General features: G+C 44.5%; 1 protein-coding gene across 5 annotated transcripts in view; it reads left to right on the top strand.

The window, feature by feature from the left end:
- Nucleotides 1-27,211, top strand: part of FOXN3 (forkhead box N3) — a 439,226-nt gene that overhangs the window by 71,902 nt on the left and 340,113 nt on the right. The window lies entirely within an intron of this gene.

The following is a 27,211-nucleotide window of genomic DNA, read 5'->3' on the forward strand; positions in this document are numbered from 1 at the left end:
AACGCTAGCCGGCAAGATGTTTCTAGAAAGCAAAAAACAGCATTAAATGAATTTGGTCAGAACTGCACATTAAATCCTCTTCTAGATGATTCTGAATTCACTTTTTCATATTAAAAAGGTCTGAACCATCCTTTAGCAAGAAAATATTTTTATTCTAAAATTTAAAATTTAATTTCCCCAATTTTCCATTGGACTACAAAACCTTTATTTATTTATTTTTCTTCTCCTAATGCCTTTACAAGCACAATTCAGAGAAGCCTTCAAGTCAAAGGGAAGGAAGGGACTTGGTGCTCTCCACTATAGAATTGAATTTTTTTTAAAAAAGAGGAGAAAACAGAATGTTCTCAGCCTCCCTGAAGATCATGGCCTCCTCTTTCTCCCTGTTCTACTTTAAAGCTGCTTTTATTTTTTACCCAGATACCTCCAGGGTGAGAAATATGAGTCCCCTGCTCTTTATCTCCTGCCTTGAGACTTTAATTAATTTAAAAATAATAATAAATTTTAAAAGTAAATAATTAACCCCTGACCAGAGATTGACTCTCACCCCCTCCCCCCTGCATTGGGAGCATGGAGTCTTAGCTGTGGACAATGGGGAGGTCCCAAGACTTATTTTTTTGCCTAAGTCTCTGTTAGGCTTTTCACATTCTGCACTTCACCCTCCGGCGTACATTAAGCTCCTTGAGGGGAGGAACTGGGCTGTAGCGTCTTTGTGGTCTCGCAGTGGCTCAGTAACCATGTGGGAAATAGAGAAATGAACTGCATTTCCAGTCCAGGAACAGATGCAGGATAGGGGTCTAGTTTTCTGAGTTGACTCCCGCCCAGGAAAGAACCCCCTCTTTGAATGACAGTGAGACCTTCAAGTAGCTGCAGTGACTCATTTACATCACTAGGGTTCCGTTTGGAAAATGGTACCTCCTGTTGTCTAATTTAATTAGTAATTGTGTTTTCAGTTCCAATTGAAGGCCTCAGAAGAAAGGATTGCGATAAACTGTGGTATTTGGTATTGTTATTGTTATCTAATTATATTTACTATTGTGACGGTTTTAGATGGAGGCACTTTTCAAGGAGGGACACGTCTGTGTTATCTGATTGATTTTTCTCTCCTTTCCCAGCTCCTGAGTAAAGTCCAGTATTAAGTATGAGTCCTCTATTACACATGTGAAAATCGACGCAGGCAGATTTGTGGTTATTTTTGTTTGTTTTTAAGCGAATGACCTAAGGTTATATGCAAGTCCATCCTGAATACGAGATCGAGCCTCGGGTCTTTTCTGCGATGTCAGCCTCTCGCTGACAAAGGCAGTGTGTTTCCGGGGGATGCTGGCCCAACAGGAGGTTGGAAGATGTGGGGTCTGCTCGGGCTCTGCCGTTTGCTTGTTGGGTGGCTTTGGGCCATTCATTCATTCCTTCATTCATCAAACACTTTATGGACTATCTACCAGGTGCTCCGTGCTAGGCTAGCTGCTTGGGCTACAGAGATGAATAACCTAGTGTCCTTGTTCTTGGGGAACTTAATGTTTAGTGCATAGATTCAGATGCCCGAACCAAGGAGCTCAGAAAAATCTGTGGGCACTTTGCTAAGTGTGTCCGTGTAGGGTGGGAGCCCCAAAGAAGGAGGGGCAGCGCTGTCTGTGCAGCTGCAGAAAGACTTCGTGGCAGAGGCGATTTGGGGACTGCCCTGGCGTCCAGTGGTTAAGACTTCCTCTTCCAGTGCAGGGGGCGCGGGTTTGATCCCTGGTCAGGGAGTTAAGATCCCGTGTCTTGTGGCTGAAAAACCAAAACATAAAACAGAAGCAATATTGTAACAAATTCAATAAAGACTAAAAAAAAAAAAAAAGAAGATCCATATTAAGAAAACATCTTAAAAAACAAACAAACGTGATTTGGGGTTGAGTTTTGGGGGGAAGAAATCTTATCTAGGGATTATGCCAAGAGAAGGAATTGGGACTTTATGTGTTTGTCTCATTTCCCGTTCGTGAGAGTCACTGAAGAGGTTTAAACAAGAATGGCACAGTGATTTTTGTGTTTTAGAAAGATTTGTGGGGAGGATGAGTTCACAGTCTCTGGGAGCCTCCCTTTTCTCATCTGTAAGGCGCATACAGGTAATACCCACTTCTCTTGTCTCCTGGTTTTATTTTGGGTTGCATTTCTTTAGAATGCAGCAAGAATAGCTGACCTGCACTCACTACTCTCTAAACCTTTGAATCCTCACAGCAACCCTGGGGAGGTCATTATTGCTATTATTTGCATTATGTTTTGTTTTTTCATTGGCGGAGCTGTGTGGCTTATGGAAATCTTAGTTCCCTGACCAGAGATTGAACCCTTGGCAGTGAAAGTGTGGAGCCCTAACGACTGCACCACCAGGGAATTCCCATTATTTGCATTTTAGAGATAGGAATGGTCATAGGCTGACCGTCTGACCCAGGGAGACACAGCCAGGATTTGAACCTAGGTCTGCCGGATTCTGGAGCCCCGGTGCCCTTAGCCAACCACATGTTGCTGGCAAGTCTTTCTTGCTCTTCATTTCTCACCTGAAACAATTTGGCTGGTGGCCGTGTCTCCTCTCTAGTGACCTTTAACGTAGGGTGTTGATGCACTGGAAAGACTCAGAATCAGTGCCAAACACGTGCCGTTATTTGCAACTGTTTCGTCTTTGTCTTTAATAAGGTACTCTTTTATCATTAAATAGAACCAAATTTATGTGGAGGAGAATATGTGACTTTGATTCTTCTGTACTAACTGGGAGTTACCAAGGACGTGTGTTTCTATGGGCATATCCATAAATCTTCCTTCCGGTGTTAACAGAAGATCGATCGGGATTCTGACTTCATCCTTTTGGGGAGTTCCTTTGAAGATCCGTATTGTGCGTTGGTAACAGCAAAGTGGAAGACGATGTAATGAGGTGGATTAGAGCAGAGGAAAGACTTTGAATGGGGTAGCCTGTCGGAAAGAGTTGCCAAAGAGCAGAACAGACAAAGGTTAGGAAGTAGGTTTGGCAAACTCAGCAAGCTCTGCTTGTTGAAAAGGCATTTTGGAAAATATTCTAGAGGTTCACACACAGGCAGTTGTAGTCCAGGGACACGTTAGCGGCACCTCTTTGGTAAAGAAAAGTGTGTTCACTCTATTTTCTGTACTTGGTCACTGCAGGGTGAAAAAAGGCTGCATTATCTGCTCACCATGAATGAGTTTCTTTAAGAATCGATGCTTGAAGATTCAGGAGGTTCAAGAAGAGTAATTAAAATAAAATGCTGTCTCATGTCTTGACCTGTATTCACTGTGCCAAAAAAGAGCCCTGAAAAATGCCCGGGTTGCACATTTTGTGACTTGGGAGGAACGTTTTGATCAGCCTTCAGCTACTCATAAAAAATAAATACAGCCGTGTTCTTACTTGGATGGTTTCTTGAAGATCTTTTAGAGTAGATTTCCAGCTGAAATTTCACCTCCAGTTAAAAAAAGAAGAAAGAAAGAAAAGCTGAGTTTCCTTAAAACATGAGGCATGTCATGCGAGAGTCAAACGATGGAATCATAATGAGAAAATGCTCCGTTGAGATAAACAGCTGTCCTCTATAGTCACTTTGTTGCTATTAAGTCGCTAAGTCATGGCTAAGTCATGTCCGACTCTTTGCGACCCCATGGGCTATAGCACGCCAGGCTTCCCTGTTCTTCACTGTCTCCTGGTGTTTGCGTACGTGTAATTCATGTTTTCGTAGGTTTGCTTTAGTGGGGAGGAATATTAAGCATTTACTAAATAGAATAGCATTGCAAAGAAATCTACCCCCATTGAAGCAGCTGTTTTAGAAGAGCAGGTTCTGGAATGTGAGCGGAAGTACATATCCCGAGATTCAGCTGCCTGGCGCGTGGGGAGAGTTGGGGTAAATCTCGGAGGCGCGGGCCGTGGGTGGACCCGACCTCATGGCGTCTGCGTGGGTGTCCGCGTCACTGCTGGGCTCATGGGTTCTCACACTTGGGTGGGCATTGGAATCACCTGGGGGGTTGAAAAAATTCAGTGCCTGGTTCTGTGTCAAGTGAAAGGTGCTCAGTCCTGTCTGACTCTTTGCGACCCCATGGACTATACAGTCCCTGGAATTCTCCAGGCCAGAATACTGGAGTGGGGAGCGTTTCCATTCTCAAGGGGACGTTCCCAACCCAGGCATCGAACCGGGGTCTCCCGCATTACAGGCAGATTCTTTACCAGCTGAGCCACAGGGGAAGCCTGAGAATACTCTGTGCCTAAAGGTTTGACTTACTGATCCAGGGAGGGTGGCTTGGGCCTTGGGGATTTTAAAACCTCACCAGAGGACGCTGACCTTCAGCAAAGATTGAGAACCATGGGCCTAGAAGATGCCCGATTTCTTTCTTTTCTGATGTTCTTTGCTGCTGGGGCAGTTTGCTTGTAGAGACTTTGGTTTGGAAGCCTCCTTCTTGAGTGGGGGGCAGAAGCTGTCAAAGCTAACCCAGAGAGTGCTTAAGTCTTTGGTTTGCTAGATTCCTCTCTCAGAGGGCTGAAAAGTAAAATTCCAATGTTCCTTTGAAAAATGAATCCTGAGACTTCTTTCTGTCATACAGAGAGTCTAAGTATATTCCATCTGAACTCCAAAACAGGAAAAAAGTAAAAAATAAACAGCAGCATCCAGATGCAGGCACACTTCCAAGTAATTGGAAAATGCTGTGGGATGATGCTGATGAAGGGGTCTTCAGGCATGGAGACTTGACCTGAAATTACTGTTGGGGACAAAAAGGAAGGAAAGAAGAGCACATTCTTAATTATGGGCCCAATGGTCAGAACTGTATACCACCCTGACTTAAGTGGAGCTCTCCCCTTTTGCTTTGGGGGTTTCCAGGGAATGCCAGATGGTGTATGTAGCATCAATAAGAGGGAGCGTGGCTTTTAGTTATGTGTGTGTGGTGTGTGTGCTCGGTCATGTCTGACTGTCTGCTACCCCATGAACTGTCCTCCGCCAGGCTCCTTGGTCTATGACTATCTCCAGGCAAGAACACCAGAGCGGGTTTCCAATTCCTTCTCCAGGGGATCTTCCTGACCCAGGGCTCGAACGCGTGGCTCCTGCATTGGCAGGTAGATTCTTTCCCACTGGGCCACCCGGGAATTGCTAATAGTAAGCACTGACCTTCGGTAATTCTCAACTGTTTTTCTCAGTCTGTAAAATAGGAGTCACGCTGTGGCTTCAGCTCCAAAATAAGATAGAGTTTGATAAAGGATACTTACTTCCTTACAAGGGACTGCCTCCTATGTCGATAGTTTAGTTTGGGGTGATTGAGAAGGGGCATCTTCACCTCAGCACCAACCAGAAAAAAGTCAGGAAGTCACAGTGGGTATCCAGGTAGGTCTAAGAGGCCGAAAGCAGGCTTGAGCAGCGTGCCTCTAGTAGGGTGTGCCCATAAATCTAGTTGTTGTTCAGTCACTAAGTCGTGTCTGACGTTGCGACCGCATGGACTGTAGCACGCCAGGCTCCGTGGGGCTTTCCAGGCAAGAATACTTGGCGTGGGTCTCTGCTTCCTTCTCTAGGGAATCTTGGATTAGGGATCAAACCCGCATCTCCTGCATTGGCAGGAGGATTCTTTAACACCGAGCCACCAAGGGTGCCCCCCCCCCATATTTAGACATGGTGTTAAAATTCAGGTTCTGAACAGATCCCGGGCGGCGCCCACGAGTGTCTCCATTTCTGGTGATGCTGATGGCGCTGCTCCCCAGCTCACCCTTGAGCGGCCCGTCGGTCCCCGACATCTGCGGGTGTGAGTCTTTTCTTCGAGCAGCGGGAAGAATACAAGACTCGATGGAGGAGACTGGTGTGTGGCTGCCTCTGTGCGGGCAGTGCGTGGAATCATAATTTTTTGACTTTCGAGTTCGTGTGGCCCCAAGCAACTTGGTGTGATCAATGTCTATTTGTGTTCGCGACCGCTCTTTTTATAGATACTAATTTTTATATGCTTTCCATCCTCTGCATTTCCAACCTTGAGGCAAGCCCAAGTATAAAATTGTAGTTTCTTTCTCCATTAATATTTTCTCATTTTTATTGGATTCTGGTATGTAAGCCTCGTACCCTTCTCTGTGATTCAATCTAATTTATCTTTGGAGTCTTTCTTATCTACATGTGCAGCTAGATCTCTTTAATCTGGTGCCTACAGTGGTAATTAAAAAAAAAATCTCTAGGTAAATGGTGAAATTATTCAAAATAATCATCTGGTTGACCTCATCCTCACTGGGTTATCGGTGGAAATGTTGGGGTAAAGTCAGCCTGCCAACACGGCTGAGAATAAGACCCTTTGATTGTATTGTTTTCCCAGCGGGTACAGTTTCGTTTTCCCACTCTGAGTCGGGGGCTGTGCTGTTTTCCTGATCATTTCATAATGTGCTCACACATTATTTAAGGTTTGTAAAGTTTAAGAATAGACGTAGTTTTGTGTGTTCTAATTTAAATGTAGAGTTTGGAAAGGGAAGAGAGTTTTAAAAAATATGGTTGTGACATGTTTATTATAAATATGTGAAAATGGAGCCGGTGATTATGCTGGTGGTGTATGTATATTGTGCCTTGTCAACAAGAAAGCTCTTATGTTTGTGTATTTCGTATGGTATTTTCTTCCTTTAAAAAACATTAGAGCTGATGATGTCTCTTGGAAGACTTCAACACATTCTGGTTTAAAATAGTCCTCTGTAACTGGGCTTCTTCTTGACATTTCCATGGCTTTCTCTTAGAACTGCAGGCCTATTGAAATGGAGCTGGTTGGATTATCACTGTGCATCAGAATCCACCGGGCAGGCTTGTTCACACACGGACCGCCGGGCTCCGTCACTGGTCTCTAGTTCAGGAGGTCTCGGGTGAGGCTGGAGGACTTGCTGTTCCTCCGTGTTGCTACCATATGACCCTGCAATCCCACTGCTGGGCGTACATCCAGAGAAAAACATGGCCCCAAAGATGCATGTACCCGTACCCCAGTGTTCATTCCAGCACTGTTTACAACGGCCAAGACATGGAAGCAACCTGAATATCCATCGACACAGGAATGGATAAAGAAGACGTGGTGCACATATACGGTGGAATACTGCTCAGCCATTAAATGAATGATGTAAGGCCATTTGCAGCCACATGGGTGGACCTAGGGAGCCATACTGAGAGAAGTAAGTCCGACAGAGAAGGAGATATATTATATGACATCCTTATATGTGGAATCTGAAAAGAAATGATACAAATGAACTTACAAAACAGAAGGAGACCCACAGACTTAGAAAGTGAACTCACGGTTGCCAGGGCGAGGGGATAGTTAAGGACTTTGGGAAGGTCATGTACACTCTGCTATATTTAATATGGTAAACCAACAAAAACCTATTGTATAGAACAAGGAAATCTGCTCAATGTTATGTGCCAGCCTGGATGGAAGAGGGTTTGAGGGAGAATAGATACATGATTATGTCTGGCTGAGTCCCTTCACCGTTCACCTGAAACTATCACAACATTATTAATTGGCTAAATGGCAACCCACTCCAGTGTTCTTGCCTGGAGAATCACACGGACAGAGGAACCTGGCGGGCTACAGTCTATGGGGTCGCAAGAGTCGGACGCGACTGAGCGACTAAGCACACAGATACCCCAATACAAAATGTTTCAGGTATGTAAAAAAAAAAAAAAAAGAAATGCAGCCTCTTAGGCTCCAGCCCAGACCTACTGAATCAGAATCTGCATTTTAACAAGATCCCACGTGATTGATGGGACTTCCCAGGTGGCCCAGTGGTACATAATCTGCCTGCCAATGAAGAGGCCTCAGGAGACGTGGGTTAGATCTCTGGGTCAGAAAGATCCTCTGGAAGAGGAAATGGCAACCCCCTCCAGTACTGTTGCCTGGAGAATCCCATGGACAGAGGAGCCTGGTGGGCTACAGTCCATGGGGTCACAAAACAGTGAGACACGATTTAGTGACCAAACAACAACAATAGCCATCTTTCTGACGGCATCTTCTCTGGCAAGCTGAGGTCCACCTGGCCACAGCTGAACTCGCTGAGATGAGTTTAACTCTGTATTATTCCAAGAAATAATGTTTGATCATTTTCTTAATTCTAGAGAAAATGACATGTTTATTTTAAATCACTCACCTAAGAAGTATAGTGAAATTACAAATTGTTTATCATTTAAAAAAAGGAGCTCAACTCATCAGATTCATTCATTGCACGTTCTAACCAAAGTTTTGCAAGTACTCAGGAGACCACGGCAGACAGATGCGCCTATAGACGGGAGATTGGGGCAGAGGGCCACTTCACTGCAGATTCTTCTCCAACTTTCTCAACAGCCACAAGACTGTGTAATGAAACCTGAAGTCCATAATTGTCATCTGGAGGCATTGTCTAATCCAGGAGAAAGTGAACAACAACAGAAAAAGATGTTCTGGAATAGCTAGAAAGTTCAGTGAATTAGAACCCAAAGTGTCCCCTTCCTGGGTAAATAGAAAGTCTAATGCAGTTTCCTTTCTTTCAAATTGATTAAGTGACAAACATTTGGAATTCTTAGGTGTGACTTCCTTTAAAGAGGACAATGGTGTCTGACATTGGCAAGTATATTTTCTGCCCTTGTTTCCAGTGATTACAAGTTAGAAAAAGAGGAACTGTGGAGGGAGAGAAACACTACAAGAAGAAAATCAAAGCCTCTAGACTCACGATAGTGCCGCCAAAATTTTAAAATTCTCCTTTCGTTGTGTGCCAGGGTAAGCAATGCCGCAAAGAAAACAGAGTACATGTTCGTAAGGTACCTGCTTCACCTGAAGATTTGTAGGGGGAGGGGACAATGTTATACAGTCTGACTAGTGATTTATGTTGAACATTCTGCTTATATTCAAACAAACACAAATTATTTATGGACTAGGCAGTAACTTGTGTACCAGTTTTTTTTTGTTGTTGTTGTATGTATATAAATTTTTACGTGAGACTTAAAGAAATTAGGTTTTTGTGGCTGGCTACCATGGGTTATGGGCTTCCCAGGTGGCATGGTGGTAAAGAATCTGCGTGCCAGTGCAGGTGATGCAGGAGATGTGAGTTCTATCCCTGGGTGGGGAGGATCCTCTTGAGGAGGAAATGGCAACCCACTCCAGCATTCTTCCTGGAGAAGCCCATGGACAGAGGAGCCTGGTGGGCTGCAGTCCTTGGGGTCACAAAGAGTTGGCTGCAACTGAATGACTGAGCATGTATGCACGCCCTGTGGGTTATGTAAGAACCTAGGCTTTGATTCTTTTTATACTATAGAAATACACTGGTCAAAAGCATTAAGAAGCATGTCTTAACATATTAGGCAATCTTTCCAGAAATTACCTTTATTGAGGTATCACTGATGCATAGTACACTGTATATATTCAAAATGTGCCACTTGGTAAGCTTTGACGTACGTATACACCTGTGAATCCATCTAACAATCAAGGTAAGGAAGGTGTTCGTCACCTGCCAAAACTTCTTTCCACTGTGTAATCTCTCCTTTCATCCCTCCCCTCCTCCAAGTAGGCGAGTGAACTTTAATCTGCCTTCCGTCACGACGGGCGCACTGCCTAGAATTTTATATAAACGGAGGCACTTAGTGTGAAGATGTGTTTAGTGTGAGTGTGTAGCATAGTGTAAGGAGGTGTGTCTAGCTTCTTTCATTCAGTATAATTATTTTAGGTTCACCCATGTTGTAGTGTGTGTGAACACTTCTGTCTCTTTACTGCTGAGTTATATTTCTTTGAACGAACATACCGAAATTTATTTTTCCATTCACTTTCTGATAGACATTTGAGTGTTTCCAGTTTTTGACTATCAGAAATACAACTGCTCTGAATATTTGTGTGCAGATCTCTGTATGGTCATATGCTTTCATTTCTCTTGGGTTAATGCCTAAGAGTGAAATGCCTGGATTGTATGGTAGGTGTATGTTTAATTTTTAAGAAACTGCCAGAATGTTTCCCAAAGTGTTTGTACCATTTTACATTCCCACCAACGGTGTATGAGAGTTCTAGTTGCTTCACATCCTTGCCAAAATTTGGTGTGGTCTTTACAAATTTTAGCCATTCTAACAATATGTAGTTGTAGTTTCTCGTTATAGATTTAATTTGCGTTTCTGTGCTGACTTATGTTATTGACCATCTTTCCATGTTCTTATTTGCCATTAATATATCTTCTTTAGTGAGAAAGAAAAAGAAAGATAGCGATAAGTCATGTCCGACTCTGCGATCCCATGAACTGTAGCCTGCCAGGCTCCTCTGTCTGTGGGATTCTCCAGGCAAGAATACTGAAGTGGGTTGCCATTTCCTTCTCCAGGGGAACTTCCCAACCCAGGAATTGAACCCAGGTCTCCCACATTGTGGGCAGATGCTTTCCGACTGAGCTACAAGGGAAGGTTCTTTAGTGAAGTACCTGTTGAGGTCTTTTGCCCAGTGTATTTTCAGATTGATCATTTACTCATTATTGAGTTTTGAGAGTTTTAAAATATATTTTAGATACAGGTTTTTTTGATCAGATATGATAAAGGAAATCAGTCCTTAATATTCATTGGAAGGACTGATGCTGAAGCTGAAGGTCCATTACTTTGGCCACCTGATGTGAAGAACTGACTCCTGGGAAAAGACTCTGATGCTGGGAAAGATTGAAGGCGGGAGGAGAAGGGGACGACAGAGGATAAGATGGTTGGATGGCATCACCGACTCGATGGACATGAGTTTGAGCAAGCTCCAGGAGTTGGTGATGGACATGGAGGCCTGGTGTGCTGCAGTCCATGGGGTCACAGAGTCAGACACGACTGAGCGACTGAATTGATATGCCAATAATTTATTACAATCTATAACTTATATTTTCATTCTCTTAATTGCATCTTTCAAAGAGCAGGCATTCTTAATTTTGAAGTCCAGTTTATCAATTTTTTCTTTAATGGATGGCACTTTTAGTGTTATAACTAAGAGGTATTTGCTTAACATGAGATTCACAGAGGTTTTCCCCTAAAAGTTTTATAGTTTTGTATTCATTTCTGCGATCCATTTTCAATTAATTTTTGTATATGTTACAAGGTATGTACTGAAATTCATTTTTAACTATATGGATTTCAAATTGTTTCAGAACCATTTCTTGAAGAAACTTTCTTTTCTCACTGAATTACGTTTGTACCTTTGTTTCAAATCAGTTGACCAAACATGTGTGAGTCTGTTTCTGGACTCTGTATTTTTGTTCCATTGATCTGCTTGTCTGTCTTAATGCTAGCACCACACTGTCTTGATCATTGTAGCTTTATAATACATCTTAGGGTCATGCAGTGCAGTTCCTCCCTATTCATTTCTTTTTGAGAGTTGTTTTGGCTCTTCTGGGTCCTTTGTACTTACACATAAATTGTTAATCATCTTGGCAGCTGTTACCAAAATAGTGATGGGATTTTGATTGAGCTTATGTTGAATCTTCAGATTAATTTGGAGAGAATATTTTAATGAATTGAGACTTCAAATCCATGAACATGGTATATATCTCACCGTTTATTTAGGCCCTTAATTTCTCTCAGTAGTTTTTTGTGGTTCTTAGCATACAGGTCTTGCATATCTTTTGTCAGATTTATCCTTCAGTATTTTAATGTTTATTGTTATGCCCGATGTCCGAATCCCCGAGCGGGGAGAGAGGCGGCTTCCAAGACAATGCAACTGGCAAAAAGGGGAAGTTTATTACTGACTCCAGCCAGGGCCCTCTGCCGCATCCAACACAGTGGTGCAGGTCAGAGAGCCCCGAGCCCAAGCTGTTACACAAATTTATAGGGTGAGCACACGCCCGTTGGTAGTTGGTTTAAGCGGATTGGTTACAAGTTTGCAAAGCAATTTCATTGGTCAAAAGTTTCGCGCGGGCGGGACTTTCCCCGGGGGTTTCCGCCCCATGCCTAATTTCCTAATTGGCAAACAGAGGTCAGTGTTAAGCGAAAGCTAATTGGTCCTAATTGGCAAACAGCGGTGAGTGTTAAGCGAAAACTACTCCTAATCTAAGCTGCCTGCCATGGCGTTACTTCTGCTTGCCTCACATTTATATCTTATTGTAAATTGTCTTTTCAATTCTGATGGTGAGCCAACATATAGAAATATAGCTGTTTTTGTATACTGATGTTGTATGCTTCAACCTTGCTGAACTCACTTACTAGTTCTAGCATCTTTTTTGCAGATTGTTTGAGATTTTGTACAAAGATGATCACATCATCTGCAAATACAATTTTAGTTTATCCTTTCTCATCTGAATGCCTTTTCTTGTCTGAAAGTTCTGATTAGAACCTACAATAAAATATTAAATAGAAGTGGTGAGAAGAGAAAATCTTGCCTGTTCCTCATCTTAGGAGCAAAGAATTTAGTCTTGCATCTTTATGTATGATGGTAGCTATGGGATTTTTTTTTTTTTTTAATTGTGTTCTTAATTGATGAAGTTCCTTTCTATTCCTTGTTTGCTGATTTTTACCAAGAAAAGCTATTGGATTTTCTCAAATGTTTACTGAAATGATCATACGACTTTTTTGGTTGTTACTATGGTGAATTAGACTTTCCTGGTGGCTCAGACGGTAAAGAGTCTGCCTGCAATGCAGGAGACCTGGGTTCGATCCCTGGGTGGGGAAGATCCCCTGGAGGAGGAAATGGCAACCCACTCCAGTGTTCTTGCCTGGAGAATCCCTTGGACAGAGGAGCCTGGCGGGCTACAGTCCACGGGGTCCCCGAGAGTTGGACACGACTGAGCGACTAAGCACAGAACAGCACACGGTGAATGATGCTGATTGGTTTTTCCGACGGTGTTTCAACGCTGCATCCCTGGAATCAACCCCCGTTGGTTGTGTGTGTGTGTGTGTGAGTGACGCGTTCTCACTGAATCTAGCTTGGCGAGCATTAAAACGTTTGTCAGCTGCGTGTTGTTGGCCGTGCCGGGCGTTTCTCTCTGGCTGTGCTGAGTGGGCCTCTCCAGGGCGGTGGCCTGTCCGCGCAGCGCGGGCTCGCGGGCGCTCGGGCTTCGGGCCTCGCGGCGGTGGGCTCAGCAGTTGCGGCTCCCGGGCTCTGGAGCACAGACGCAGAATCCGTGGCGCAGGGGCTCAGCTGCTCTGCGGCGCGTGGGATCTTCCTGACCAGGGATCAGAGTCCCGTCTCCCGCATTGGCAGGCGGATTCTTCACCTCTGAGCCCGCCAGGGGGGCCTTGTTAGACGTTTTTGTTAAGAATTTTTGGGTGTATGTTCCTGATGGCTCTTGATGTTTAGTTTTGTGTGTGTGTGTGTGTGTGTGTGTGTGTTTCTTTGCCCTGGTTTTGGTTTTGGAGTGATCCTCATCTCATAGAATACAGTGGAAAGCATTCTGTCTTCTTTAATTTCCTGGAAGTATTTGTGAGGAATTGGTATCATTTTTTCCTGAAATGTGTGGTAGAATTCATCACTGAAATTATTTGGACCTAGAGTCTTTTTCATGGAAGATATCTTTCCCTGAAAGTTCAGTTTATCTAATAAATGTAAGCTTATTCAGATTGTTTTTCCTATTGATTTTTGTTAATTTGTGTGTTTCATAGAACTTGTCAACTTAATTTAAATTATTGAATTTATTGGCATAAAGTTGTTCATAATGACCATTTTTAATACATATAAGCTGTAGTGATATTAGAATTTTCATTCCTGACTTTTGCAATTTTTTCTTTCTCTCCCATTTACCTGGTAATATTAATTAGAGATTTATTAGTTTTACTGAGCTCAGAGAGCTAGCTCTTAATTTCATTGATTTATTCCCTCTACTTTTTGTTTTCTATTATATTTATTTTTGAGTCTATTATTTCCTTTCTTCTGCTTGCTTTGGTTTCATCTACCTTTTTTTTTCTCCCTAGTTTCTTAAGATGGAAGGTAATAAAGTTATTAATTTGTGACTTTTTTCTTTTTTAACATAGGCATTTAGTGTTTTAAACTTTCTTCTAAGTCTACGTTAGCAGTGCCCCACAAATTAGAATTTTTTTTTTCACTTTCATTCAGTTCAAAATACTTATTGATTTTTCTTTTGATTTTTTCTTTGTCTTATGGGTTATTTAGAGATGTGCTATTTTTCAATTACAATATTTAAGAATTTTCCAAATTTTGTTGTTATTGATTTCTAATTTAATTCCATTATGGATAGGGAACATATTTGTTTGACATTAGTCCTTTTCACACTTTGATACGTTTCACAGCTCAGGATGCGATCGTCCTTGGTCAATGTTTCATGTGCACTTGAGTGGGTAGTGTTCTGTTGTCAGGTGTAGTATTCTTGACATTAGATCAGTTTTGTTGATAGTGTTCAAATCTTCTATCCTTACTGATTTCCTGTTTATTTGTCCTATTAGTTTTGAGATCTTAGACTATCATTGTGGATTTACCTATGTTTCCTTGCAGTTCTATTGGCTTTTTTCATGCACTTAAAAATTCTGTAATTAGATGTCTAAACATCAAGGGTTGTTATGATCTCTTGATTAATTGGCTCCTTTATCATTATGAAATTACCCATTACTTAATTAGAAATACTTGGCCTGATAGTAATAGAGCCATTCCAACTTTATTTAGATTAACATTAGTGTGGTATATCTCCTTTCATCCTTTCACTTTAATGACTTTATATTTACAGTGAGTTGTATTATTGCAGGGGTTGCTTTATTGGTAGTATATATTTGTAGTATACATCTTTAACTTAAGCCGTCTACCTTCAAGTGACAGTGTACTAATTAGTATATAGTATAAGAATGCTAGAAGAGTACATTACTCTTTCTTTTCTCCTGGTCTTTGTGTTACTGTTGTCATAAGTTTTATTTCTATGTTTGTCATAAACTTTATCAGTCATTGTTATTATTTTTGCTTTAAATAATCAGTTGCATTTTAAAGGGATTTAAATAATAAGAAAAACAGGTTTTTATATTAACCTGCACAGTTATCATTTCTGGTGTTTTTTATTGTTTTGTATATATCTGAATTTTTACCTGGCATCACTTTCCTTCCTCCTGAATGACTTCCTATAAAATTTCCTAAGGTGCAGATCTTCTGGTGATGAGTTCTTTTAGCTCTCATATGTCTGAAAAACGTCTGTATATCACTTTGTTTTTGAAAGCTGTTTTCATTGGATTTAAAATTCTAATTAGACAGTTTTTTTGTTTCAGCTCTTCAAAGATATGGCTCCACTGTCTTCTGACTTGCATTGTCTCTGATGAGCAGTCTGCTGTCACCGCTCTCTGTCTCAATCTGTTAGGCAGCTCCTCTCTGCCTGTTGTGTTATATGCCCATCTGGGTACATTCTTCGTGTTGTCTCTGTTTTTTATTTTATTTTTTTCCTCCAGGAGTTCAACTGTCATGTGCCTAGGTGTGGTTTGGCTTTCTATATCTTGTTTGGTTTTTACTGACCTTCTTAAATGTGAAAATTTAGGCCTTTAAACAAATTGGGAAATTTAGAATGTTTAAATATTTTGTTTCTCATTCTTTCTCTTCCATCCTTCTCTCCTCTTCTTCTCAGACTTTAATTGCTATACATGACATTTGTAGATAGAGAAATAGAAGGCAGTCTTATAGGTCCTCAAGACTCTAATTTTTTCCAGTCTTTACTTCTCTCTGTTTTATAGACTAAAATATATTGTCTTCAAGTTCATATCTTTTCTTCTTTCCATTTTGCTCTTAAGACTATTCAGGTGACTTTTTAATTTTAGATTTTTCTTCATTTGGTTCTGTTTGGTTCTTGTTCATTATGAGCATATTTTGTTTATGCTCATTTTTGTGTTAAAATATCATGTGCATAGTTTGAATAGGCTTTTAAAACCTTTGTAATTCCAAAATCCGGGTTTTATTGGGACCCGCCTTTGACACTTCTCTGGAGTAGAGGTAATGTTTTATTGTTGTTTATATGTGAGTAGAGGTAATGTTTTATCGTTGTTTATATGTGTGCTCACTTTGGATTTTGAGCTGGATGTTGTGGACAATACATTTTAGATGCTCTGGATTCTGTTATTCTTGAACACTGTTGATTGTTTTGTTTTCTTTCATCAGGGAGTTATCTTGAATTAAGTCTGATTCCAAGCCCTGTCTTTCTTTTGTTGGGCAGTAGCTATATCTTTTCAGTTCTCTTAACCTTTGATTGAAGCTTGCAGTCTTCCTCACACACATATAGCCACAGACTTGGGCACAGTTTTTAACACAGAAAGTGGGACTTCTCCTTCTCAGATTCTCCTTTTCTGGAATTTCACCCCTCACTTGATTACTGCTGCAGATGCCTCAGGCTGTCTTCCGGTTCCTTAAGCTGGTAACACCTGGAGGGTTTTCTATCCAAGTTTTAAGTGCCTTATGCAGCACTGACTAGTGAAGTTGGTGTGTAAGTGAAAAGTGAAAGCAAAAGTCGCTCAGTCACGTCCAACTCTTTGTGACCCCGTGGGTATAGTCCATGGGATTCTCCAAGCCAGACTACTGGAGTGGGCAGCCTTTCCCTTCTCCAGGGAATCTTCCCCACCCAGGGATCTAACCCAGGTCTCCCGCATCGCAGGCGGGTTCTTCACCAGCTGAGCCACAGCTCAGCTTTCTCCAGTGGATCTTCCTGACCCAGAGATCGAACTGGCATCTCCTGCATTGCAGGCGGATTCTTTACCAACTGAGCTATCATGGAAATTGGTGTGTACTGGTCTTAAGAAACAAAAATCCCATCTATTTCCTTTTCCTTCATGCAAGTGTAGACAGTTTTTGTCACTTCTGTGACTCCTAATGCCTTTAGGTAGTATTTTCATTAGTTTGTGTTTTAAATCTAAAGTTCAGTATTTGTTATTTGGAAGAGGATTATTCTATTAGATTCCCTTCTCCTCTTATTAGAAGCAAACTCTCCTCTTTCCCTAACTGTTTAAAGTTTTATCTCTGGCTCTAGGTTCTTAAACCCACCTTGGCTTGACGCCTACCAACCGATTGTGACTGCCCCGCCCTGCCCCTAGTTAGTCTCAGCCTTCTGCTTCTCCTTGAGGGACTGTGGGCTGCAGTATCGCCATTCCTGCTGGCCTCATCCCAGGATGAGCTTTATCCTTTCATCCCTGACCTTCTGACTCTAGGCCCTCCTCCTCCAAACCATCTTCAACATCTTTGCCCAAAGCTCCCTAGGGTATCACAGTCCTAGTTTCTGCCTTGCTCAGACAGCTTCATCAGATCTTCATTGCCTATGACGGGGTCTCCTTGCTCACAGATGGTGGGATATTGGTAGTTCTGGAAGCCAGCTGCCTTTACATTCATCTTCACAATCCTCTCTTCGTAGTTCATAGCTTAGGTAAAGTAGGTAGAAGTTAGAGGTGAAGGTCAAGGAGACAGAGTGAATAGAAACACGTCACTTCAACTTCACTCCAAGACTTTACTCTCAGCATGTAGCACAGCTTCAGAATTTCAGGGAAGTGAAAAACCTGCTTTTCCTTCAGATAAATTGGCCTCCCTGGCTTACCACCTGAGCGTCACGGGCATTTGCAGTTGGGTGCAGCCTACCTGTCTGACCTCGTTCTTTCCCACCCCTCCAACTTCACAGTTGCCTCCAGCTTGGTCCCCCTTCCCTCTGAGCAGGTTCCATGCTTGTTCGCCTGCCTGTGGATGAGTGCTTGTGAAGAACTCATCCTTTGAGGCCTAATTCCAGTTCCTTTTCTTATATGACGTCTTCCCTGATTGTCAGTGGTTGAAACTCATCTTGCCCTGTGCGGGGCTCTTTTGTTCCTGAGTTATTTAGCCAAGTTTCATTACAAGTAACAGAGACCCCTTTAAACAAACTTCATTGTTCTTGGAGTGGGGGAGAACGTATTTTAAGGAAGCTTCGGTGCATAACTTGCTGTTTCCTGTTCTCTGAATCCCGGTTCTATATTCCCAAGAGAGATAAACTGGCATGCGTAGCTTGGGTTAGGTACATACCCTTCCTCCAGTCGGCCCAGGCTCGGAGAGCAAGGTGATGTGTAATAAACATGGCAGCCTGGAGGAGATCGTTCCCGTGATCGGAGGGCTCATCAAGGAGAAAAATCTGACCCTGAGGTGGCAAGGGTGCACACAGGCTCTACTGGGCAGTTCCTGGGCAGGTTTGCATGGAGGGGAGGGGAGACGGCCTCAGGGCAGGGGTCCTTCTGGGGACTCCAGCTGGAGGGCTGGGGTAGGTCCGCGGAAGAGAAGGAGGACGTGGAAGTTCCAGGGGAGAGCACAGTGGGAGACGGGGTTTGCTGTGTCTAGGTGATGTCACCCAGCAGTGTGCTGGGGAGTCTCTAGGTGCCTGAGCTCCAAAGGGCACCGGCGGCTTAGGGTCTTACAACCACAAGAGTCTGGTCGGCACAGGCTAGGTGTAGTTCTGTGGGGTATGCAAAGCAGGTTGTCTCTAAATGACTGAAAATCTGCTTGTCTGGGCTATTTTTAAAATAATTGGATATGTACAAATTTGAGTCTGGCATCAGCAGGCTTTTGAGCTAACAGGTCTCAGAGTTCAGTGAAGAAATAAACAACCTGTGGGTCAATACACATGGGTCATCTTCTGCTCATCTGTGGAACACCTGGAAGCACCTCTGTTGATCTTTTTTTTTTTTTTTTGTATTGTCCTTTTTTTTTTTTTTAATTTTAATTTTTATTTTTTTTCCAGTGGGTTTTGTCATACATTGATATGAATCAGCCATGGATTTACATGTATTCCCAATCCCTATCCCCCCTCCCACCTCCCTCTCCACCCGAACCTCTGTTGATCTTAGCAGCGGCGAGGGTCGTGGAAAGGAGATGACAGTTTCCAGGGAAGCCAGGGCTGCTACAATCGCTCTTTCAGCCCTCGTCACGACCAACTAAGCGTTAGAGATGTTGGTGTGTGTACCATCTCCTGGAAGCTCCCTGGCATATTTATCTATGAATTAGCTAGAGTACCCTAAACCTTCATACATGGAGAATACAGAGCAGGGTTTGTTGAACAAATGAATGAGTGAATGAATGCTTTTTTCTTCTCTGAAATGCCCTGCATCTATCTAAAAGCTGCGCATGCAGGGTCATCTTCCTGGTGATGCTTTTCCTGGTTGGCCTTCATTTTGTTTTTTCTGGGCTCCTCTATTCCACTGCATTGATACAGTGGTTACATCTGTACTCCTACTGAAACTGTAAACTTCTGGCAGCCTTGGGATACGGCATCCATCTCTTTAACCTTCTGCAGGGCTGGAGTCGTGCCCTGCCCAGGGAGTGTAGCATGCTCACCTGTTTGGTTGGGCATGTGCTAGGTGAGGCCCCGGTCCTCACGTGGGTGGGGGGAGCGCCCCTGACGGCTCACCTGGAGAGTCGGGACGGCAGCCGTGCTTCAGGAAAGGCTGGGTGGGCAAGGAGATGACCAAAGGTGACCGATCCCAGAGAGGCAGCTCAGACAGGGGGGCAAGGGGTAAAGTCAGTGCCGGGGAGAGTGTGGAAGAAGGCAGGGGAGGTCTGTGGACAGGTCAAGGTGAGCAGTTCGGGACTGATCCTGCGAACCGGGGCCCTGGGCCAGAATGTGCGCTTTGCAGAGCGCACACTGCTAGGCTGACCCAGCGCCTGTCCCAGAGCTCGGAACGCGCCGGAAGGCCATCGAATACCGTTGCGTTTTCTTGACTCCTGTTGTTGTGTTGTTCAGTCACTCAGTCGTGTCCAGCACTTTTTGACCCCTGTGGACTGTAGCCTGCGAGGCTCCTCCGTCCATGGGATTTCCCAGGCAAGAGTACTGGAGTGGGTTGCTGTTTCCTTCTCCAGGGGTTCTTCCCGACCCAGGGATCGAACCCACGTCTCCTGCATTGGCAGGCGGATTCTTTACTACTGAGCCACCAGATTCCTAAGTGCCATCTTAATTACAGAAGTCAGAACTTCTATGACAGCAGAAAGACAAGTTACTGCATGTAGAATACTAAGTGTGTGTTCATCCTGTAATTTCATTTGCTTTATTTACTGCTGCACCTTAGAGGAGCAGAAGCTTCCATTTCCATCTGGCCTGTGTGCGGATATAAAAGATTAAAGCATCTGAGAGAGGAGAAACTTTAGCCAGATCCCATTTTTCTAAAGCTCAAAGTCCCTGCAGTATTTATCTACGCACATAGCCATCTCTGTACGTCCAGTATCTGCACACAAATAAAAACCCCTTCTATGTGTAGGTGCTTCACCGACAGTGATGCGCTCTGCTTCCCTGATAGGCACAACTTGTGGGCGAAATAACTACTCTTCTGTAATAATTTGGGTGCTTAATTTGGACAGTTTGGAAGCTGGGTGTTATTTTTTGTCTCTGCCCACACCTGATGGCATTTTGAAGTCCCTGCAGCCATTTCGAGTGGTGTGGCTTTTGACTGATGCCCTGGCAGAGGTAAGGGGCACGCGTGCTCCTGAATCCCAGAGGCTACCACGTGTCACAGTCACAGCTCCTTAAACCGTCCTTGGGCACGAAGGGCCGGAGGAGTGTCTTGTGCTGCAGCCTGACAGCCTCAGCATTCATGACTGGTCGTTCTAAAAGCCAAGCCTTTAACTCTTCGTTACATGTGTTATTTTAAGTTACGCATCTTTGAATACATGCTGGCTGGCGGGTTTCCACCGAAATGGTCTTCCCTGTATTTGAAACACTTGTGAAAAGTACGCTTCATGCCTTCCTAAGTGACAGTGTATGCCATACGTCAACAATGGTGACCTTATTCTTAGTGCCCTAAGTCTTGGGAAGAAATGTTTTTCTGCCCTTGTCCAAAGCAGGTTTTCTGTCTAGAACTCGCCCTTCAGAATAATATGGAACACGCTCAGTTGTGAATGTTTTGCCATCTCTGTGCTGTTGAAATGACAAACAGATGACGATCAGTTTAAACTCTTGGACCCCCTCTTCTTTTAAGGAGAGTGCTACAGAGAGATGGATGGGAGGCACTGAATCAAGTGAAGCTCGTAGAATGGCAGAACGCACAGATGGAGTGGGGACGATAAAATTCCTCGAAAGCCCGAGCCAAATGTGTGATGAACTAAAATTAACTGTAGTGTGCTAGGCAGTGTGGGAGTGGAAAGTGACAACAAGCTCTGCTCCCGACAACTTGTGCGACCTTGGCCGGCTCCTCGGGGCCTCAGTTTCTGTGTGAGGCCTGGTTCCAGCTGACGATGTCCTTCCTGAGGTCTAAGACGCTCGGCTCTAAGACCTTGTGATGAGGAACGTTCCTTGGCAATTTAATTGCACTTAATGGAGGTAACGTTGCTGTCTTGGCATGTGACTTACGCAGAGGTTCACCCCAGGGAGGAGGTGAGGAGAGGCCTGGGTTTACGACGGCAGACGCTGAGGTCTCAAGTCTGATTGATGCCGAGGGCCAAGGGCAAATGCATTGACACTCGCTGGCTCCCTCTGACCTGCGGCAGAAAAGCCCCACTGGGGCAGCGCTGTTCCGGTGTCCCGGCCGCGCTGGTCTGTGCGCTGGAGGGGAGGCCTGCTCACCTGGATGCAAAGACAGCCTCTCCCATCCCCATCCTCTCCTCTCACTCACCTCTTTCCGTTTCCCTAGCACCTTCTCCTCCCTTCTGGCTTGTCTCCTTAGCATCCTGTTTCCCATTATCAGCATCTTCACCTGGTTTTCCAGGCGCGCTTTCACATGAGCCTCTGGCATCCTGGAAAAAAAACGAAGATAGAGCTGTGTCCCCTTCCCTTCTAGTTCGTCTGGAAATTCAATCAACTTTTCTGTTAGTGTCGTGAATGGTGTGTGTGTGTGTGTGTGTGTGTGTCAGAGAGAAAGAGAGAAAGAAAGGGGAAGAGACTGTTATGGCTGGTGTGACAGTACTTTACGATTTTGAGATCAAAACCAAACAAACTCAAAAGTGGTAGCCCTGGAGACAGGGTTCAGTGCCGTGGAAGCTGCCTTTGGGAGGTCGGGCTTGAGGAAGCCGAGACTGCCTAGCATCTTGTATCTCACGCTTATCACTTTTGCCACGCGAGAGTCAGTCCCCAAGCCTCCTGGCAGGCCTTGCTACCCTGTCCTGAGGGGGTCAGAACATGCCACCCCCGAGCCTGCCGCTTTGGCCTTCTGATCACTTGGAGCTGAAGGCACCTGACAAGCAGCGGCTTCAGGGAGGGCGCTCTGCCCTTCCCTTCTCCACTTACAAGCAGAGCCTGGGCTTCCTGTGAGAAGGGTGTCCCACTCTACCAGGAAGAGGGAAACGTCCTTATCGCTGGAGAAGGGGAGCTGAAGCCGAGATGGGTCTGCACAGAGACGCCTTTTTACTGGAATAACCCTTCTCTCTCATTCATTTCCCCCATATACTTCCAAATCACTTTCCCATTAACCCCTTTTTCCTTTATTATCTCACATCTCTATAGTTTTATCACTCTTTGTTAAAAGTATATAAACCCCTGGGTCTAACGGATTCTTTGGGTGTCATTTCTTTCTGTGAAGTTACCTGTTCCATGTAAAAATATTAACCTCAAGTACAGTTTGTATGTTCGTTCTTCTGTTAATCAGTCCTTTATCAGTTTAGTTCGCAGGATCCAGGCACAGAACCGAAGAGGGTAGAGGAGACACCTTTCCTCCTCTAGAGAGCGCACACAGCTGGTTAGGTGCTCAGCGCCCCTCCTCAGAACGTCTTCCTGCTCTGCTCTGGAGCAATGCAAACACAGTTGTTTGTTCTATGGACACTGTAGGCAGCTGGCTGAGAACAGGGGTTTGCTGTTTTCTGAAAGCAGCGAACTGCCCTTTTTTGCCTCTAGTGAATCTGCACTGTTGATATGAGGACCACAAACCTCATTAAGCCTGGGTTAATTTAGGGCTAGGACCTTTAGGGGACGACCTTTAGGCTTCTGAACTCTTGAGTGAATGTGATTTATAATGTGAATTACAATCCAGGCAGGTTTTCTGAGAACCCTGACCCCAAGAATGATCTGAATGTGAGTTGAGGGACTCTCTGGGCGCTCAGGAATGCCTCCAGCCCCGCTGTGGCCAGGTGTGAACTTTGGGGATGGCGTGTATGGGGCTTCCCTGATGACTCAGTAGTAAAAAATCCGCCTGCAGTGCAGAAGACATGGGTTTCGTCCCTGGGTCGGGAAGATCCCCTGGAGGAGGAAATGGCAGCCCACTCCAGTACTCTTGTCTGGAGAGTCCCATGGACAGAGGAGCCTGGCAGACTACAGTCCATGGGGTCGCAGAGAGTCAGACACAGCTAAGCAACTGAACACACTTGTATTCGAACAGAAGTATACTTTGGGAAAAACCAAAGTGGTGGAGAACTTGGTCATTCATTTCAATCTGTGACTTCAAAGTCACAGAATCTCCAAGCTCTGAAAATATCCTGTCATTCTGGATGTGCCCATGACAAGTGGTCAAATAGCTTCTGGGAATTTAGGAGGAGCTGCTCACGCCCTTGGCCTTTGTGCTTGAAGATGTGAACTGGCGAGACTCACAGCCAGGCCAGAGGGCAGCAGGGGTCCCGGGCTTACACTGGACATGCAGTCCTGTCTGCTCAGCTGAGGCTGCCTGCAAGCATGTGCAGGAATCTCTCTGGTTCCATGGACATCGTGAGATTTCTTTATTCTGGGTCCTCCTCGTGGGTTTTGGAGCTGAAGTCGGCTCTCAAAGTAGATCCCAGATTTTGTTGGTGAGAAGCACAGTGTGAAGAGTATTGGGAGCTAGGGGGCGTGGGTTTGAGCCCCGGCCCTGCTATCACAGCAGTAAGACTCTGCGTGAGTCATGTACCTCCCCTGATCATCACCGTCTCCGCCTGCATGCCGAGGAATTCCCTTCCCACTTCCAGCTTTTCTCCACGCATCCCCATCGGCACGTAGGAGTGGGAGGCCCCTCTCCTGGGGAGGTCTGCCTGCCAGTTTTGATCTGCTTCTTGTCTGTGGGGGTCCCAGGAGGGGGAAGGAGGAGGAATCCAGGCTGACTGGTGAATGAAAGCTGAGGAACACGGGGAGGGCCTTTCCCCGTGAAGCCTGTGCTCGTGAGACAAGATAAAAATACCTCCTACAATGTGTAACAACGGATCCTTTTGAAATCTCCCAAGAAGTTTCTTCAGATGGAAAAATACCATTAGAAGTATGCAGGCAATCACTGAAGTTTTTGAGAGTGATGGTTGGCACTTTACAATTTCCACTAAAAATTAAACTCTGCATTTCGCAAATATTTAGGTGTCACACATTGGGATAGATGCAGCCGTGAACAGAACAGACAAAATCCTTGCCCTCCTGGGACTGACAGACCTAGTGGAGAGATGAGCAGTGAGCAGAGTAAATAATATGTGTCATTTGCAAATAGTTGTAAGTGCTGTGGAGAAGGACATGCCCTTTTTTTAATTTTTTAATGGGCTGTGCCGCAGGGCTCGCGGATCTTCGTTTCAGCGTGCAGGATCTTTCACTGTGGCTTGCAGACTCTCAGCTGTGGCTCATGGAATCTTAGTTCCCCGACCAGGGATTGAACCTGTGCCCCCTGCAGGAGAAGCATGGAGTCCTTACCACTAGACCGCCTGGGAATTCCCAAGAAGGACTTAGATATAAATATATATATATATTTTTCTTTTTTTTGGTGGTGACCGTTGAGTTTTTATATACAAATATCAAGGGCTAAAAATATTTTTAAAGAATCAAGGATGGAGAATAACGTGAAGCCATTTATTCATGCAGATTTTATTAAATAATTATCAATTCTGTGTGTTTATGAAGAATGGATCCTTTTAAAATTTATTTAAGAATATAAAACATTTAAATTAGCTCTGGGATTTGCCTTTGAAGTGACATGTTAAAGTATGTAGATGTACTAGTTTTTCCAGTCAGTTCAGTTCATTCACTCAGTTGTGGTCGACTCTGCGACCCCATGGACTGCAGCACGCCAGGCTTCCCTGTCCATCACCAACTCCCGGAGTTTACTCAAACTCATGTCCACTGAGTCGGTGATGCCATCCAACCATCTCATCCTCTGTCGTCCCCTTCTCCTCTCGCCTTCAATCTTTCCTAGCATTAGGGTCTTTTCAAATGAGTCAGCTCTTTGCATCAGGCAGCCAAAGTACTGGAGTTTCAGCTTCAGCATCAGTCCTTCCAATGAACACCCAGGACTGATCTCCTTTAGGATGGACTGGTTGGATCTCCTTGCAGTCCAAGGGACTCTCAAGAGTCTTCTCCAACACCATAGTTTTTCCAATAGAAGAAGGGAAAATTAAAAAAAAAATAAAATTATTATAAAGTAAAAAAGAAAAACAATGTAAAGAAGAAAAGAGGCATCAAGGACATATACTTTTTTTAAGGACGTATACTTTTAAAGGACCAGCTGATGAGCATTATTTTATTTTTGCCATGTGCAAAGCTTCTGATAAGTGGTCCACTGGCACGTTCATGTCCAAGTCTGTGACTTTGGGCATCGGAGGCCCAGGCGTCTGCTCAGAGCACGTCCGCTTATGCTCTGGCGACCTTGGGCGGGAACTTCACTGCCCATTGATGCCTCAGTTTCCTCCTGAGTGACGTGAGGAGACTAGAATGACCTTGACGTTCTCTGCTCTGGCCACGTTCTTCTCTTTTTCCGAGTATGTCCTTCTCCCGCCTTCACATTCTGTATCCATCAGACCAAACTCTCTCTGAGATGGTAGAGGATGAGACGGTACTTGGGGAGGTGATACTCTGGACGCCATGGGATTCCCCGGATGTGTTTGACCTCTAAACAGAGTGTTCCAGGCGCCCAAGGGGCTTCCCAGGAGACGCAGTGGTAAAGAATCGGCCAGGCAATGCAGGGGACGCGCGTTCGATCCCTGGGTCTGGAAGATCCCCTGGAGGAGGAAATGGCAACCCACTCCAGTGTTCTTGCCGGGAGAATCCCCATGAACAGGGGAGTCCCGTGACAGGGACAGTGGCGCCTTCTCTGTGCATGTGACGCTGCTCACCCACCTTCAGCGGGCGTGAGCCTTGCTGGCCGCTCTGTAGGCGGAGCTTCTGTTGTCTCTGGCCAGGCCCCTCCTGGGCCCAGTGGTTCCAGATGCTCGAAGGCACGTCACCTCTGAGGGGACGTGGAGATGTCGCTTCTGGTGCTGTGCTGACTGGTCCATATTAGCACCGGGCGTCACGCACTCCGCCTCCTGAGGCCGAGACACCGCCCTGTGGCCTGGGCATGGAGCCTGGAATCTCGACGGTCTAATTTTGGCTCGGCTGTTACGTGCATACCTCATTTTATTGTGCTTCCAAGATTTCTTTTTTTTAACTAACTGAAGGCTTGTGGCAACCCTGCGACGAGCAAGTCTTTTGGGGCCATTTTTCCAAACTGTTTGCCCACTTCGTGTCTCTGTGTCAGAGTTTGGTAATTCTCGCAGTATTTCAAACTTTTTCAGTGTTATTATATTTGTTACAATGATCAGTGATCTCTCATCTTACAGTTGTGAAAGGATTATGGCTTGTTCAAGGCTCCCACTGATGGTTAGCGTTCTTTTTAGCAATATGTGAGGTTTGTATGTTATTGTTTTAGACAATGCTGTTGCCCAGTAAATAGACTACTGTATAGCATAAACATAGCTTTATCAGCCCTGGGAAACCAAAAAATTCCTGTGATGCGCTTTATGGTGATGCTCGCTTTATCTCAGTGGTCTGGAACCAAGCCCCAAATACCTGTGAGGTGAGCCTCTGTTAACTTCTGGGGAGTTGAGGCAAGTCACCTCAGATGCCTGGATATCAGGCTGCTTATTGACCAGGTGAGGTTATAATAATCATTTCTACTTCACAGGCAGGTTATTGAGACTTCATTCTATAAATGCTTTTGAGAGCTATTTTTAAATGTCTGATTTCCATGCTTAAGTCACTACATACGAACATACTCTTGTTTTTTTTTTTTCTTTTGTAAACGAGTGTGGAGTCCTGTCCCTGCTCCTGGTGGTTTCATGACTGGAGCGCTGATGAACAGGTTGTGGCCAGCGCCTATTAATGTTACTCTTGGATTACCGTGGGTTAAGGAGCAAACGAGGCATTGACCTTTCTTGGCTGTTTCTGAATGAGTCCCATACTTCCCACTGTTTGTGTAGGTCAGCAGTGTGACCTGCATAAAGGTAGGGTTGATCTCTTTCAGAATAGAATTTGGGATTTCTCCTTATGATGGAGTTAAGGCAGGCTGATGTATGCCTTGCAAGCAAGCAGAAGGACCTTTTCAGCAAAGCACTTGCTCAATTAGGGAGTGGTTGTTGAACGTCGGTTTGGGGATGTGGTCAAATTCGCAGCTTTCTCACGTGTCTCCTGGCCTGTGGGGGCTCTAGGAGAGCTGTCTGCATCTGTCACTGACGTGTTGCGTGGGTGGGG

Source organism: Cervus elaphus, chromosome 12, assembly GCF_910594005.1.
Source record: "Cervus elaphus chromosome 12, mCerEla1.1, whole genome shotgun sequence".
In the NCBI taxonomy this organism is placed as follows: domain Eukaryota; kingdom Metazoa; phylum Chordata; class Mammalia; order Artiodactyla; family Cervidae; genus Cervus; species Cervus elaphus.